The 15,527-nt window shown below is 46.0% G+C and overlaps 1 protein-coding gene across 6 annotated transcripts in view; it reads right to left on the reverse strand.

Annotated features, from left to right (window-relative positions):
- Positions 1–3,187, reverse strand: part of LOC138582468 (anillin-like) — a 717,297-nt gene extending 714,110 nt beyond the window's left edge. For 5 of the 6 annotated variants that reach the window (XM_069653830.1, XM_069653821.1, XM_069653803.1 and 2 more), the window contains exon 1: positions 3,076–3,171. The gene's annotated coding sequence lies outside the window, so the exon portion shown is untranslated. Of the gene's footprint in view, positions 1–3,075 lie in introns of all 6 variants that reach the window. The other variant, XM_069653796.1, reaches the window with a different exon arrangement.
- Positions 3,188–15,527: the final 12,340 nt, after the last annotated feature.

Below are 15,527 nucleotides of genomic sequence, written 5' to 3' on the forward strand. Positions count from 1 at the left end.
TATGATACATTCTTTGACACATTTTCGGCACTAGGCCAGAATATATATATATATTGCCATGTACAAGTCTATGGAAGTGTTGGCCCACAATGGGTATGTGACATCTAAGACATGAAATTCATCCAGAGATAATTTTGAGCATAAATAATTTCTGGTGAGTAACCCACTACTTCATCAGGATTTTCAACCAAACATGAAGATTAACGGATTGCTTTTCATACAGTGTATTAATCCCCTGGCTATGTCCAAGTGCTTTAAAAGATCACATGGGGCAAGGACATTTAATATCAATAAGAGATTTTCAATTTGAGCAAACATACACGTTGTCAATGTTTTGCATAAAGACAAAACATTCTATTTTAAGGCCTCTAGTGTTAACAAGTGACATTGTCAGAATGCAAAAGATGTCACCCTCCCTTCTAGGCGATTTGATGGCAAAGTGGGGCTATGGTAGGTACGCCCTGCAGGGGTGTGGAACCTGCGGTTCTCCAGAGACTGACTCCGAAGAACCATCCCCATTAATAATGTTGGATGGATGATGGGATTTGTAATCGAAAACATCTGGAGATCCAAAATCTTAAAACGAAAAGGCGTTTCGCTGGTTACTCATTTCTAGACTTTTCAGGGCTAGAGGTGATATGTTATGTTGAACATTATGGTCCATCTTTAGCAGTGTTGCTGCAGCCATTTTATGTATAAAATGCACACCTTTTATTTTGACATTTTTTCTAGAATTTATCTTAGCTAGTAATAAGGTTTTGAATAATATGATTATTTACGATTTCAAAAGTATTTGACACATTTGTATCGATAAACAAAATAAACACAAGTGTGAACTTTAATGTGATTTGTTGATATATTAAACAGGTTTGTTTCATTCAATGGCTGGTTTCATTCTCGTTTTCAGAGAAAGTTTCATAGTCCAAGATCAGAAAGAGAGAGACTTACAGCAGCCTTCAAAAGACAGAAGCATCAGTGAAGCTCGAACAACTCGTAATGTTCCATCTGTCTGTGAGTAATGGTTAAGCAGCAACTTGCAAAGTCTAGGGTCCTGCTTCTATTAGTAGTCTCTGGCAGCCATACAATGTTTCCCCCAATAGAAGTTAACATAATCAGTTTCACTCATGACTGGCAGATTAAAGGACAAAATTGTCCCAGAGGCCAACACCTTTTAGTTTAGGTTATTGGGTGCGCCACATACAGTCAAAATGATTGTATTGGAGACAACCTAGGAGAAGGATGGGGTGCGGCGAACGGCACAGGATGGAAGTGTTTGGATATACACCCCCACCTTAACTGCACATGGCCATGCTAATACCAAAGGCCATTGCCTCCCACTACCTGCCCATTAATCACTTAATTGCAGTTGTAAACGTGCTACGTGTGTAATATAAACGTCTGTGCCAATTGATATTTATAAGCAGCATGCGTACCTGCACATGTTGATTCAATTAATGTCCTGTTAAAAGTAAATACTGGCAATGCCTAACGTGTTGGCTTATATATGGGATAAAAAGCCCAGGTACTCACAAAATGTCCCAGCAGTTGGCATTTTATGGCATAGTAGTACCATTATGAAAGTGTTTGGCAAATGCATATGCCATGAACAAAAAAGTAAAAACTTTTATTGGAAACATTAAGTGTCTGCACTACTGCCGGATGTACTGTGTAAATCGGTCATCCTCCCTTTTGGTAGAATTCTGATAACCATTTTCCTCCCATTATTGGAATTGGGGATGCGTTATAGTTGAAAGGGAAGTCATTGTTTATTCTGATTACAAGCTAAATGTTCAAAACATACTGAATGTTGTGGGTATAACCCCTGGGTGGTCACGGCATTTAACAAGACAATACTTCCTAATGAAAGGAAGGGGGCACAGGGAAGGCGGGTTAAAGAAAACAAAATGTTTTCTTGGATTCCACAGGAAAAGGTAGATCTGTTAAGGTGTAGGTTGGGAGGCTGGATCCCTGCCTTGTAAATGACAGATGGACAAAAGACTGCACATACAGGTTGGGTAAGACAGGTATTGTGACATTCTTATGGGAGAACGGCGTGTGAGAGACCCGAGGCATTTTCAAGGAAAAGAACGTGCACTACTGTTTAAGGAGACATACCCGTGTGAGGGCACTCTGGCTGCGAAAAATGAGCTATCAGCGAGAAAGCGTCAAGTGGGCATCACACGAATGAAGAGGCAGTGGGTTTATTTAGTTTGTCTGACGTGGAGAGAAGGACCTAGTCCTACATGAGTCCCAGAACGTAAAATATGTAGGATTTGTATGGGTGACAATCCCAGCCATTTTAGACGAAACACAAATATATCTAGAATAAGTTTTAGAGGACAAGAATAACAAGAATACAAAATGTTGCCTACTCGTATACATTTTTAATACTCTTTGTCCAGGGTCACTGAACAACTACCCTTCCTCCGATCATCAACCCAGAGGAAATATGTGTTTAGTTCAACTCATAAAGGTACCAAAAAAAAGTCAAAAGGCGGAGATTAGAGAACAGTAAAACCAATAAAAGATTAACCTTTAGCGAGCTCACTGTCTGAGCCAACAACCTTGGGGCAAGGGCAGCAACCAGTTCTTGCACACTTTACCGGTTTTCATTGTAGGGCGTTGTCAAACCAGGACTCGAATTATGGCATTATAGGGATGTTTCCCGCGCACCGGTGCTATTTGCACGGTATACAGGTACCGCGCCTTAGCCAACCCGCCACAAAAGTAACATAGATCTCATTGTGTAAGGACTTATATACACACACTTACAACATTTTTACGTGCCTAAATACTATTTTCCAGGGACGTTTCCACAGTTGTATTAGATGTTCCAGGATGCAGGAACCTGCATAAAAACGGCATCAGCGATTGCAACATTCTGTTCTGAAAACCAGGGGGGCGTGTGTTTTACATGTTGGTGGGGATCTACTCAAACTGCGGGCGGAATGTAGCCTGTGGTTGGAAAGTGTCAGTGGGTGCGTGTTGGGGAGTCAGCACCTGGAATGGACGGAAGAACTACGATTGGTGCTGGTAGGTGATCAGAGTTTTTGTGCTCTCTAACCCTTCTCTTACCTGTGCTTGTCAGGCAGCTCGACCTCCCAGTTTTGCCGTTTACTTCTTGTCGATTTTTTTGAAATCTAGCGCCTTTGCCCTGCAGAGCACCTCCCCTTTTGCGATAGGAGTGTCTACTTCCTATCTGAGAAAAGGACCCTAAAGATACTCCTCCTCGCGCGACTTAGTCGCGTTACGTTCCCTGCCAAGTTGGCAACGTTATACGCCAACTTGTTAACTCTGGTTGGAGCCTGGAGGTACTGTTTACAAGGAACTGGGGGTTTGACAAGGAGTCCAAGCGTGTGTGGAGATTTACACAAACATTTGCATTTCTGCGAGTCTGGGAAAGTTCCCGAGATAGGCGACAGCTGAAAATCATATTTGAGCATGCGATGCTTCTTATTTGTTCACTGATATGTGTATGGGAGGCTAATTGGGAGTGGGTCAAAATAGAGCAATGGACGGGTCAACGAAAGAGGGGGTTATAGAAAATTAATATGGGTTTATATATAACCAAGGGGTCTCATGAAGAGAATGTGTTTGGGCTAACAAATAGGATGGTCGAATTTATAAGGGGTCAATGGGGCCATCCGCGTGTGAGTCTATATGAGGGGAGCCTCTTGGTGTGGATCTGGATGAAGGGGGTGTAGCCGCAAGGAAAGTCATACACATTTGAATGATACGTGACTCCTTTATTAGGGCCTGTACATTGGCTCTCAAAGCAGCTGCCGCTATCAACCCGACATTTGCCAACTGTCGCTCTCTCCTTGCCCAACATTCTACCCCATGTGGTATATTGTGGAGGGGCAGGCAAGGCCCTGGACTGAGTCCGGGGCGCAGCAGCACAATGACAGGGACACACGCAGTTACTGTTGTGGCTGGGTTGAGACTGCCCTTCCGGGCTTTTGCGCCTTCCTTTATTTACTCCTACATACGTGGTCTCCTCCGACCACGTCCTTCTACTGTCCTGTGACCATTGTGAGGAGATTCATCTCAGATAAGATGGACCTCTGGAGTTTCTCCTGCTGTCCGACAACAAATTCGTTGTCCGGGAAGTCGCAGCCAATGGCCATTTCTCACAGCCGACCATGAAAGTCGTCAATGCTTTCCTGTGGGTGTTGACTGGCCTGGCTCATCTTGAAACGTTCAAAATCCAGGCGTAATTGGGGCTTGAATTTTCTCGTGAGAACCGCTTTTGCCATCTCATAGTCGTCTTCTGTACCGCGATTCTGGTGTGCGCTGAATAGTATAAGCTCCATAGTGCCGAGATTGAGCATGAGGAAAGTCCTTTTCTTTAATTGTAATGTCACATGCTTTTAAGCTCAGTTTGAATTACTGGACCCATTGCTCCCAGCGAAGCCCTGCGTGAGGACCAAAACAGCTCAAATGGCTTCATGAACGTGCCCTGCGTGGTGTCCAACCACGTGCTGATGTCTGGGTTGTGGTTCTGTGGCCTGGCTGGTGTTGCAGCTGAGTCTTCTGCCATTACGTGGCCTTGCGTGGATAACGGGGCGTCAGGTGCTCAGGGGCGCACTAGCTAGGGCGTTGCACTCCTGCAGTTTGGACCAGCCCGCTTCAGGCTGGGCCGCGTAGGGCAGTTTTGCGTTGATGAATGCACGTGCTAGTGGCGCACTGTCCTTGGTGTCCCTGCAGGGTGAGTTCTCTGCCTGCTGACTTGCAGTGTGGGCTTATGTGCCTGAAATGGCTTTGGGGGCCTCCTTTGTGGCACTGCACCATGGTCTCTCGTGGGTTAATGTTAGCCTGGGGAGCCAGTGCTAGATACTGACTGTCTCCTGTCAGCAGCTCACAGTCTGAAGCCATGGCATGTGGCTTATTCGCAGCCGTGTTTTTTCTAACGGCAGGCACGCAGTGGCACGTGGACTGCTATGCGTTCTCCTTTTATGATGCAGGCCCCCCAGTGGGTGAGGAGCGCGACACCAGGGTCATACTCATTGTGCGTTGTTCTGGTGTTCTCCAGTCAGTGGGCCCGGTGTGCCTGGGCGCATCAGAGGATCAGCGTGACAATGCACCTGACTGCAAGGAGTGGCATTGGGTGGGCCCTCTCTCCGTCCTCGTCGCCAATGTGGTGGTGTGGAGGATCAAGCAAGGCCCGAGACTGAGTGCGCGGCGCAGCAGCACAATGACAGGGACACACACAGTTACTGCTGTGGCTGGACGGAGACTGCCCTTGCAAGCTTTTGCCCTTTCCTTTATTAACTCCTGCACACATGGTCTCCTCCGACCACGTCATTCCCATCATGTGACCATCACATCCCAGTGTACGCGCAATGGAAATATGCATCATAACACATCTCCCTTTCAACAGAACAACAGTGGATTACTTTAAATCCATAACATGTTTCCAACAATCCTAATTGTAATACATATAGTTTCTGCACTTGCTATGATAACCAGAAATGCGTTTGAGATGATACCTTGCCCATATTCTGTGGTATCTTCACTCCTCTCCACATCACACTGCTGCTCACTCATCTCTGTACCGTCAATGCCCCAGTGCTCTTCATCACACTCACATGGCACTGACTTGCTCACATGTTCACCATAGCATCCCTACGTCAGCATCTTATCCTTGTTCTCACTCATCACGTTTTTGCTACTGTGCTCTTCAACTGCTTCCACTTTTCTATTCAGCTTGACAATGCTCTCCTTGTTCCACCAACCATTCTTGGCAAGCTTTGCTGTTCTGCACCTGGTTTCAGTGACCTCATTAGGATCAAAATACTGTGCATCTCCCTTGTAACTTTGAATGTTTCTTTCAATCGCACTGAATCTCCCACTTCAATATCACTTTCTTTCACACACTGTCAGCTGCCAAAATGCATCTTGTTCTTCCACTGCGCCCCTAGCACTCTTTCATGAATACACCCCACATCTACTGGAGGTAATGAATTCGCCCCACATCTAGTGGAGATATTTGTTCCCCCGCCAAGCGACCAATCCATGCAGGCACCAACTTTAATAGTGCCTTCATTCCCTTTAGCAATTCAAAAGGTGAAATTCCTATCACCACGTGGGGCGTAGTACGATATGCCCACAGCATGTCACTCAAAGCTCTCTGCAAAGGCACGTGGTTTGTTTTGACCCATTTAATAAATCATTTGATGGTCCTATTGGCATTTTCCACCAATCCGTTAGATTGGGGATGATAAAGTGCTATTGTCCAACTCTTTATTCCCATCTCACTCAAAAATACTTGCATTGGACGGCCACCAGGGGGTGCACAGATGGAGGAAGCAAGCTAGAGCCTCTCCGTGTCCCCAACCCCCACAAACTCGCAAATAAGCCCCCATTTGCCCACACTATGGTAACACCATAATGCTGCATGGATCAGATGACTAATAGAGCACACAGTGAGAGAAAACTCGGTCTTAATTGGAGAAGGCATCCCAGAGTATTACCGTCTGAGCTGACATCCCGCGCCCGACAGTGAAATCTTTATGCATGACGTGTTTCGGCTGTGTCCCAGAAAGGACGCAAGGGACTGAAATCGGTTGGGGTCTCCAACAGATAAGGCCCTGCATAAGCGATCGACTTAACGCCACTCCTGCAAGGACAACAAGCCACAGCCGCCAGGGATCTCGACTGCGGTATTAGAGACCACGGATTCATGTAATAGCCACAACCTTACGCACAGTGCGGACCCCTACTGCAACGGGGCGCTCGTCTGGCGTAAATTGGAGGCACACACAGAGGATAGACACTAACCCACACTCAATGTCAAGAGTGTCAGTAAAAGTGTCCGGGCACCAGTGCGCTCCACACGTAGGGAGAAGCACCCACCCACGTGCTGGACGATAAGCCCATGTGGCGGCTGAAGTCCAAGCGGTGACAGAAGGTGGCAGACGTCTGTGGCTCTGGCCTCACCTCCTAACGGGTAAAAGTGTATACGAGGACACAAGATCTTAAGACCTGGGCAAACACCACATCAGATCCAAAAAATGGCCCCCTGCAGGGCGCGTCACCCAGACACACTGAGAAGTGAAGGATCGGGGCCTTGCAAAGTAAACAGACTCAGTACCCTGGGTCCCGAAACCACATTGGTCTCCGGAGGACACACTAAACGAATGATCCCGAATTAAACAAAAGGAAAGACCTGCTGATCAAGTAAAAATGCAGGGTGACGCTCCAGAGTGTCTAAGTGGAGAGTCAGGGGTGTGTGGCCCCCGACCTGGGCCATGTGCCTGCCCGCTTCGCCTACTCAAAATCAAGCAAAGAAATCTCAGGGCAAACAACACTGCGACCCAATAGTCAAGGTTTATCTCCGTATATACAAGTGCGTCACGACCAATAGTTACCGACCACACGTGTCCTGAAACGAGCTCTAAAAATACCCCATGGGGGGTACCACCCGGACACCCCAAGCAACCCCCCGCACTGCACTCCCGAACGCTGAATACAGAAAACAGTAAGGAACACCCAGATGTTGAACCGCGACAAGGTGGACAAAGGCAGGAGAACTGGCGCATGGAGTACAGAGACGAGCTAGCTGAATTTGCATACCCTGGCAGGGGAGATAGCGGTATTCTAAGGGGAGTGGAGTCAAGGCTTCCCTAGCCAGATACGTGGTTGGGGGTCGGCAGGAACTTTGCAAGGGAGCTATACAATTACTAGCTCTGAAGGAAGAGGTTCACCAAGGGGTACATAGAAAAACAATTAGGATTTATTTTTAACAAGAAGACAACTTTTTGAAAATATTTTTTCTTTGTGTCGTGGTACAATGCAAGAACATATAAAAGTGCATGTATAGTCTGCACAGTAGTGGGTTAGTATCTTTAGTGACAGTCTAAACAGTGCTTTGTTATTACACAGTTAGCATTCTCATAGTGAAGATCTTCTATTTATATATATTGTTCACAATACATTAAACGTTGTTGACACTTGGATGCGTGTTTCTGGTTTGGTAATTGATTGACAAGAAGCAGTGGCTGATAGAGGTGAAACAGCCCTGCACAATGGGTACCGAACTTCAGGACGTGGAAGTCAATGGTCAGACCTGATTAAAGGAAGGTGTCATCCTAAATTGAGAAGGAAGACTATGTTTGAAATGGTGAACTAGTTTGAGGCCAAAAATGGTGAAACGGTGCAAGGACCTAGGACCTACCGGAGAGATATATGTTCGACGCTCTGGCTATGGTCTTGAAGTCATGCAGCTGCTGGAAATGCAGCTGGGGGGGAGGGGTAGTCTGCAGGAGTCATAAGCCCAGGTCTAATTAAATAGAAAGGAGTCAATGAATGACTGTTGGAAATATAGGTGCACAGTGAGGGTTTATTTCATGATCCGTGATTTAGACTATGGTGACCCTAGTAAGGTAAATATCCGAACAGGTCACAGGTGGAAAAAATGGAACTGAAGGCCGCGCTATGCGTGCCGTGCTTATTAGCAATTGTCATCAGTGTATTAAGCACATAGAAAACATGAGAGTGGAGGATGCGGGTCTCTCGTGTGCATGGCCTCTTGAACAGGTGATCTTGTGCGGGGAGCGTTTTAGAAAAGCTCACGGAGAGACAGAGGTATGCGCATGGCGTGACGTGCTTATTAAAGGTGTCCTCAGTGTACTAGACACGTACTAATATAGGTCAGTGATTAAGGTGAAGAATAGCCACGTTATACACAGTAACAGATAAGCTTAGTCACACAATCGGAGGCGCTAATCTCACGTGTGCAGGAGCTATGAGCAAGTGATCATGTGCACGTGAGCGTTTGAATAGCTCGCGGAGTCACATACGAAAAAAGAAGAACAGGAGCGCGAACAGTGCGCTTCGAGTGCTGGGTAAGAGGGAGCAGAGTTGCGACCGTGATCTTACATGAGTCAAAGTCGGCGGAGCTGTGTCAATGCAATCTGTTACACATGTGCAGTGGCGAGCACTCGGTATAAATCAGATCGAGGCCGCTCAAGCTGCGCATGCGTTAGGGAGATTGTGTCTTAGGTCTGTACGGCTCGTAAAAATATGTGTCGGCCGCTTGGGCTGCGCGTGCGTTAAAGAGTAGAGTCATGTGAGGGCCGTCATATAAGCGGTCGGACCTCTAGAGGGCAGTCTGATTGGCACGTCGGTAAAGGGGCAGTGGCTGCGACGAGCGTGTCTTGATTGTGTCAAAGCATCTGCACCTTATTTTAGGGATCCATCAAATACGAAATACAGTGGATGCCCTGATTAGGTTACAGTACAGAAAGAGAATCTGATTACATCTTTTATGCTTACGGGTAAATAGTGCATACCATGTATTCAGTGATAGTTACACATACAAACATTTGGCATTTAGGTAAGAGCAGGTTTAAAATACATTACAGTTTACATTAATGATAATGCATGGGGGACCAGACTGTAGCAGAAGGGACCATGACTATGAATTTACAGCAACCATAAAAAACTTTAGCTATCAGGATACGCTAGCACTAGTTGAGCTAGGAATGGTCTAAGAGAATATATTGTGGACTGCTTCTATCAGTGTTGGGGCGCCAGGGAGGGGGCCAGGCAACTTAGGAAAAATGGGGGGATGGTCGAAAAACTGGAGGGTAGTGTTTTATTTAGACAGGGCTTTTTATCTATTGAAGAAAAGATTCCATTCAATTGAAATATTGAGGCCGTGTCTGAGAGAGTCAAGGCGATAGATCTATTTTTGCTCCAGTCTGCAGAGGGTTAGGTCTCTATTACCTCCACGAAATGGGCTAGGCACTGTCTGCAATATTGCCCAAAAAATGTCATTGTGGGTGTGATTCATTCTCTTGAAGTGTGCTACAAGTGGTTTGTCTTTAATTTGATTCCATACGCATGACCAGTGTTCACAGATGCGTAATCTAATTTCTCTCTTGGATTTGACTATGTATATGAGGTCACAAGGGCATTTGATGATATAAACAGACCATTTCGTTTTGCAATTGGTGAATGAGTTGAGTGTCCATGGGTTCCCTTTTAGATCAGTAGTCTTGAGGCTGGCTGTTAAGTTACAGACAGAGCTATTGCCACACTTAAAATGGCCTTTTACAGGCGGTAACTGCCATAGTGTGGTTTGAGTGTTGCTGGTGACATCAGCCTCTGTGTGCGGGTGTACAAGGAGATCCTTGAGATTGAGGTTGCGTTTGAACCCAAATCTAGGTTTTTCTGGTTTGAAGCAGTCTGTGTGGAGCATGTCCCAATGTTTCAAAATCACTTTTTTTATTGAATTGCTCATGGGGGTGAAAGTGGTAACGCAGGTTATTTTGTTCTCTAATTGGTCTCTGGTGGTTAGATTGAGGCAGGCGTCTCGATTGGTGTGTTTCACTCTTTTTCTGGCTTGACGAACAATATGGCTGGGGTATCCTTGTTCTTTTAGTATTATTGCCAGTTCTTTGCTTTTCGATTCATATTCAATTAAAGTGGAGCAATTACATCTGATGTGTAGAAATTGACCGAAGGGCAGGTTAGTCTTAAGGCCTGAAGGGTGAACGCTGGAATATTCCAATAATGTGTTTTTGGATGTGGGTTTACGGTATAGAGTGGTGCTCAGAGAATGGTTGTCATTTTTGGATATTTCCAGGTCCAAAAAAGGGATCTGCTTCTTGCTGTAGTCTATGGTGAATTTTATGCAGTCATTTCGTGAGTATAGCCATTTTAGGAATGTATGGAGGTTGTCTTCAGTTCCTTTCCAGATCATAAATACGTCCATATTCATTATCTGGAAAGGAACTGAAGACAAACTCCATACATTCCTAAAATGGCTAAACTTGCGAAATGACTGCATAAAATTTACCATAACAGTGAACCTCTTCCTTCAGAGCTAGTAATTGTATAGCTCCCTTGCAAGGTTCTGCCGACCCCCAACCACGTATCTGGCTAGGGAAGCCTTGACTCCACTCCCCTTAGAATTTTGCTATTATCTACCCTCAGGAGTCAGGCCCCCAAAAAAAGAGGGTTTCGCCCATATATATTTTCCTCCTAGGCGAGATAACGGTGACATAAGAGAAGCAACAACAATGGCAGTCAGGAGTCAAGACTCAATGGCCACCAAGGGGGATGTCACCGCATTGCTAGACGAAATAAGAGGCATGCAAGCTGACATAGGCAGCAAAGTAGACAAGATCAACAACAGAATGGACAGAATGGAAGAGAGACTCCAGCAGGTAGAACACAACCAGTCCTCCCTTGACATTATGGAAACACAAATAGACATCCGGCTAAGTGAAATAGAGCGGCAAGAGGCAGACATGATCTTAAAGATGGACGACTTTGAAAATCGAGAGAGGAGGAACAACCTTTGTTTTTTTGGAACTCCAGAGAGGGATGGTGAGACTGAAGGAGACCTCAAAAATGCAATCCACCAGATCCTGAAACACCTCTTTAATCACAATTACATTGATGTCACAAAGATCGAAAGGCTCCACAGATCCAGAGGACCAACTGGAGGCCCAACATCTATCCAAGTTTGCATCCATACCTACTCCGATAGGCTTGTCAAGATCCTTGAAAAGTCCAAAACAAATGGATCTATAATATTGAATACAGCACAAATCGTCCTATTCCAAGACTTAGCATCCCTCACCCTTGCTAAGAGGCGACTATGTTTGCCACTAACCAAATGGCTCAGAGAGAAGGGAACACAATACAGATGGGGTTACCCTTTCTCAATCATTTTTGAGTTGGACGGACAGAAGCACAATCTCACTGCGGAACCTGAGATCAAAAATGCCATGGGGAACTAATCGAAGAGAGTAATGCACTTCGGAGAATGAGGCGGAAGCCAGAAAGGACACAAGTTGGCGAGTAAAAGGACCAAAGAGGAGGAGGATACCGGGATCGTGAAAATTCATCAAACTTAATGTGTCCTCGCCTAATGCATCATGAGGATGCGGCAGAACATCAACGACTGATTGATACGAGAAGACACTCACTTAGGTGAACTCACTAGCGGGTCACTGGTGGTGAGTAAAAGAACGTCCTATACACCATAAGAAACAAAGTGGTTAAAAGCCTCTTATGGGGCCTGTTATGTCATAGGAAACATGTCAAAATTGAAAAATGTAACTCAATGTTTAAAATGTTAAGGTTAAGTAGAATACAATAGGCAAGAGAATAGGGGGGCACCCGACAATGTGGCGCAAAGAGCAGGAGTCAGGGTTAAGGACCTCGCCGGTGGCTCGGACTAACCTAGTGGCCATAACTGTGAGAGACCAGGCTCCTCAAGGGAAGTGAGGTATGGGAGGTGGGGGGAGGGTCAGATGGGAGAGAATGAGGGAGGGATCCCAGGGAACACTTCACAAGCCAAAAAGGCTCAAGAAACAACCTTTATCACGACAAACAACGATATACTTGAGGACTGTGTCTGGTGCACAGAAATAGGCTAAAATTACAAACATCACACATGGCGGCAATAATGAGGGCTCACAAAGGTAGCGAACTCTGAGTATGCACACTGAATATCAAAGGTCTAAATTCTCCCACAAAAAGATCCCTAGTTGCCAGAGAATTTAGGAGATCGGATATTGATATCCTATTTCTACAAGAAACCAGATACCAAAAAGGTGACAAGCGTAGAATACCAAGTGGCCTTATAGGCGTAACATACTGGAGCTCGGGGATCCTCAACAAGGCTGGGGTGGGCATCCTAATACGAAAAGGGAAACGTATGGAAGTCACAAAAACATGGGAAGACACAGAGGGGAGGGCACTACTGATAGCAGGATCAATAAAAAACACAAAAATGACCTTTGCAACAATCTATGCGCCCAACCAAGGTCAGCGAAGATTCTTGCAAAGGACCACATAAAAAAGAATTGGGGAGGCACAAGGACACCTTGTACTTGGAGGAGACTTTAACGCTTGGATGGACGTAACTCTAGATAGACAAACCAAAGATGACGCACAGCGTGAACCTCGAGGCCAAGGGGCGGCAGAAATCAATAAGGCCATGGAGATATAATGTTTAAGGGACGCCTGGAGATATCTTCACTGGCAGGGGAAGGGCTTTACTTTTTACTCCACCACACAAAGCACTCTCACGAGAATTGATTACCCATATATATATATATATATATATATATATATATATATATATATATATATATATATATTAGAAGGCCTGCTAGAGGTGTTGGGAAACTCTTAATATCCACCCGATTGCATGGTCAGACCATGACATGGTATCATTAGGCATAAATTGGGACGGTCTGTCCCCCCCATAATTTAAAATGGAGATGCAATGAATCGCTATGGAAAGACCCAGTCTTCAAGGAAGAAATAGAAAATGAGATAAAACAATTCTTTATTATTCATGACAATGGGGAGGTGAGGAAGGGACTGGTGTAGGATGCGGCCAAGGCCACATGGAGAGGTATCATCAGGGAAGGGGCCCAAAAAAAGAGAGAACGCACACTCATAGAGAGAGGACTAAGGAGCAAAATTGATGCAGCCCAGAGGCTCGCCCAGTCCTCTCCCAGCAATAGGCAAAAACACCTTCTGGAGGCTAGAGATCTAAGAGAAGAGCTGAGGGTACTCGAAGAGGGAAAGATAGTTCGAGACCTGCAGTTTCTAAAACAGAAATTCTATGAGAAGGGGATAAAGCCGACACCATTTTAGCAGCACGGCTATATAAACAACGAGCCGAGAGGTGAGTCACTGAAATAAAGGGACCAGATGCCAACACGACAGACACGGCAGAGGGAGTCCAAGAGGCATTTGCCACCTGCAAGGGACATCATCCAATATCTCACAGAACCACACCTCCCCTCACTTTTCAAAGTAGAAGCCAAGAACCTCGAAGCGCCGATCACAGGTGACGAAATACAGAAAGCAATCGGTCGCCTTAAGCTGGGAAAGCACCCCGTGAAGACGGCTTCACCCAAGGCTCTTTAAAACATTCTCCGCAATCCTGACTCCATTCCTAATGGCACTCTTTAATGACATTATGGAGATGGGAAAAGTGCCCGAATAATTTGCCCAAGCCCTCCTCACAGTAACACCCAAGTAAGGCAGAGACCCCAAATGCTGTGGCTCGTACCGTCCAATATCACTCTTCAACACTGACGCAAAGATATATGCCAGGGTCATTGCAGCCAGACTGGAAAACCATCTGCCAAAATTAATACACTCTGACCAGGTAGGTTTCATAATGGGGTGTCAGGGAGCAGACACTATGAGGGAAAGACTCCACCTAATAAACGAAGCACTTGAGATCCAGGGAGCCCCCACACTCCTTTCAATAGACGCAGAAAAAGCATTTGATAGGGTGGCATGGGATTTCTGAGATGAGGTCCTCAGGAAAATAGGGTTTTGACCAAGACTGCTATGGAGTATTAAAGCGATATACTCCTCCCCAAAAACCTGCGTAGGGGTAAATGGAGGCTACTCGAGATGGTTCGACCTGAGAAGAGGGACCTAGCTTGGGTGTCCATTATTCTCAATACTTTTTGTCCTCTCGCTGGAGCCACTTGACCAAAGATTAAGACAAGATAAGAGGGTGGAGGGAATCACAGTTGGGGGTGCTACATACAAACTGGGGCTCTACGATTATGGCATATTACTGCACGTGACGGACCCCCTAACTTCGATTCCAGCAGCGATTGAGATAATTGAGGCACATGGTCAATTGGCTGGGTGTAACGCTCACCTGGCTCCCACGGAGGCGCTTGTCTGGGTTGCTGTGGCCTCTTCAAGCGTGATGCGCAGAATTCGGACCACCGATTGAACAGGACCCCCAAATCTTGCTTGTCTGGCCTGTAGGAATATCCTTCTGCAGATGAGAAAGGGGATTAACTGTCTGCTGAATAATGTGCTTGCTCCCCTCTTTCCCCATTTGTTCTCCTCTGACTTCCTCCAAAACCCCCGGTTTAAGCTCACCTTATGGTTTGGAAGGATGAACTCTCCATCCTGCTTCTGATGCAGGGGCGCGCGTTCGTCCAGTTACTTCACTGGTTTTCAGAATGGCGCTGGCAAATCCACTTGACTTTACTGAGCGATACGCCGTAAGTATGATGATGCCTCCTTTTATGTTGTCTTTCTGTCCTTTATTTCAGGTGCAGAACAAAGGCGATGCGTTGAGGGGTTAAATTGCCGGGGTAAAATCAGGTGAGTCAGTGATGAGGGCGACCCCTCTAAATGTCTTTATAATTCCCCAGTAATGTCTTTTGTCCTTTCCCCATAGGGGCCGGGGTGCGGTACCTGCCAGAGATGTGGCGCCGACCCGAGATGTGGAATGGCTCACCAAGAATAGCCGGTAAGTAATATGGCTGAAAATCCGGCTTTCCTCTTGTGTTCCCTGGCTCACCTTTTGTCTCCACTTCTCTCCCTTAGGTGCGGTGCAGAGATGTGGCGACCGGCACTGAGAGCCGGGATGGAGCCGGGCGGCGTCTCGGGAACAGGTGAGTGAAGCGCGGCGCTGCAGCGAGCAACGCGGTGCTTTTAAATGGAAGTCTTCCTTCAGGAATGCTGGCGTGAAGATTCCGGATGCAGGTAAGAAGGTTGAAATAGTTCTTGGTTTT

This window comes from Ambystoma mexicanum, chromosome 1p (assembly GCF_040938575.1).
Source record: "Ambystoma mexicanum isolate Mex_15411 chromosome 1p, UKY_AmexF1_1, whole genome shotgun sequence".
In the NCBI taxonomy this organism is placed as follows: Eukaryota; Metazoa; Chordata; class Amphibia; order Caudata; family Ambystomatidae; genus Ambystoma; species Ambystoma mexicanum.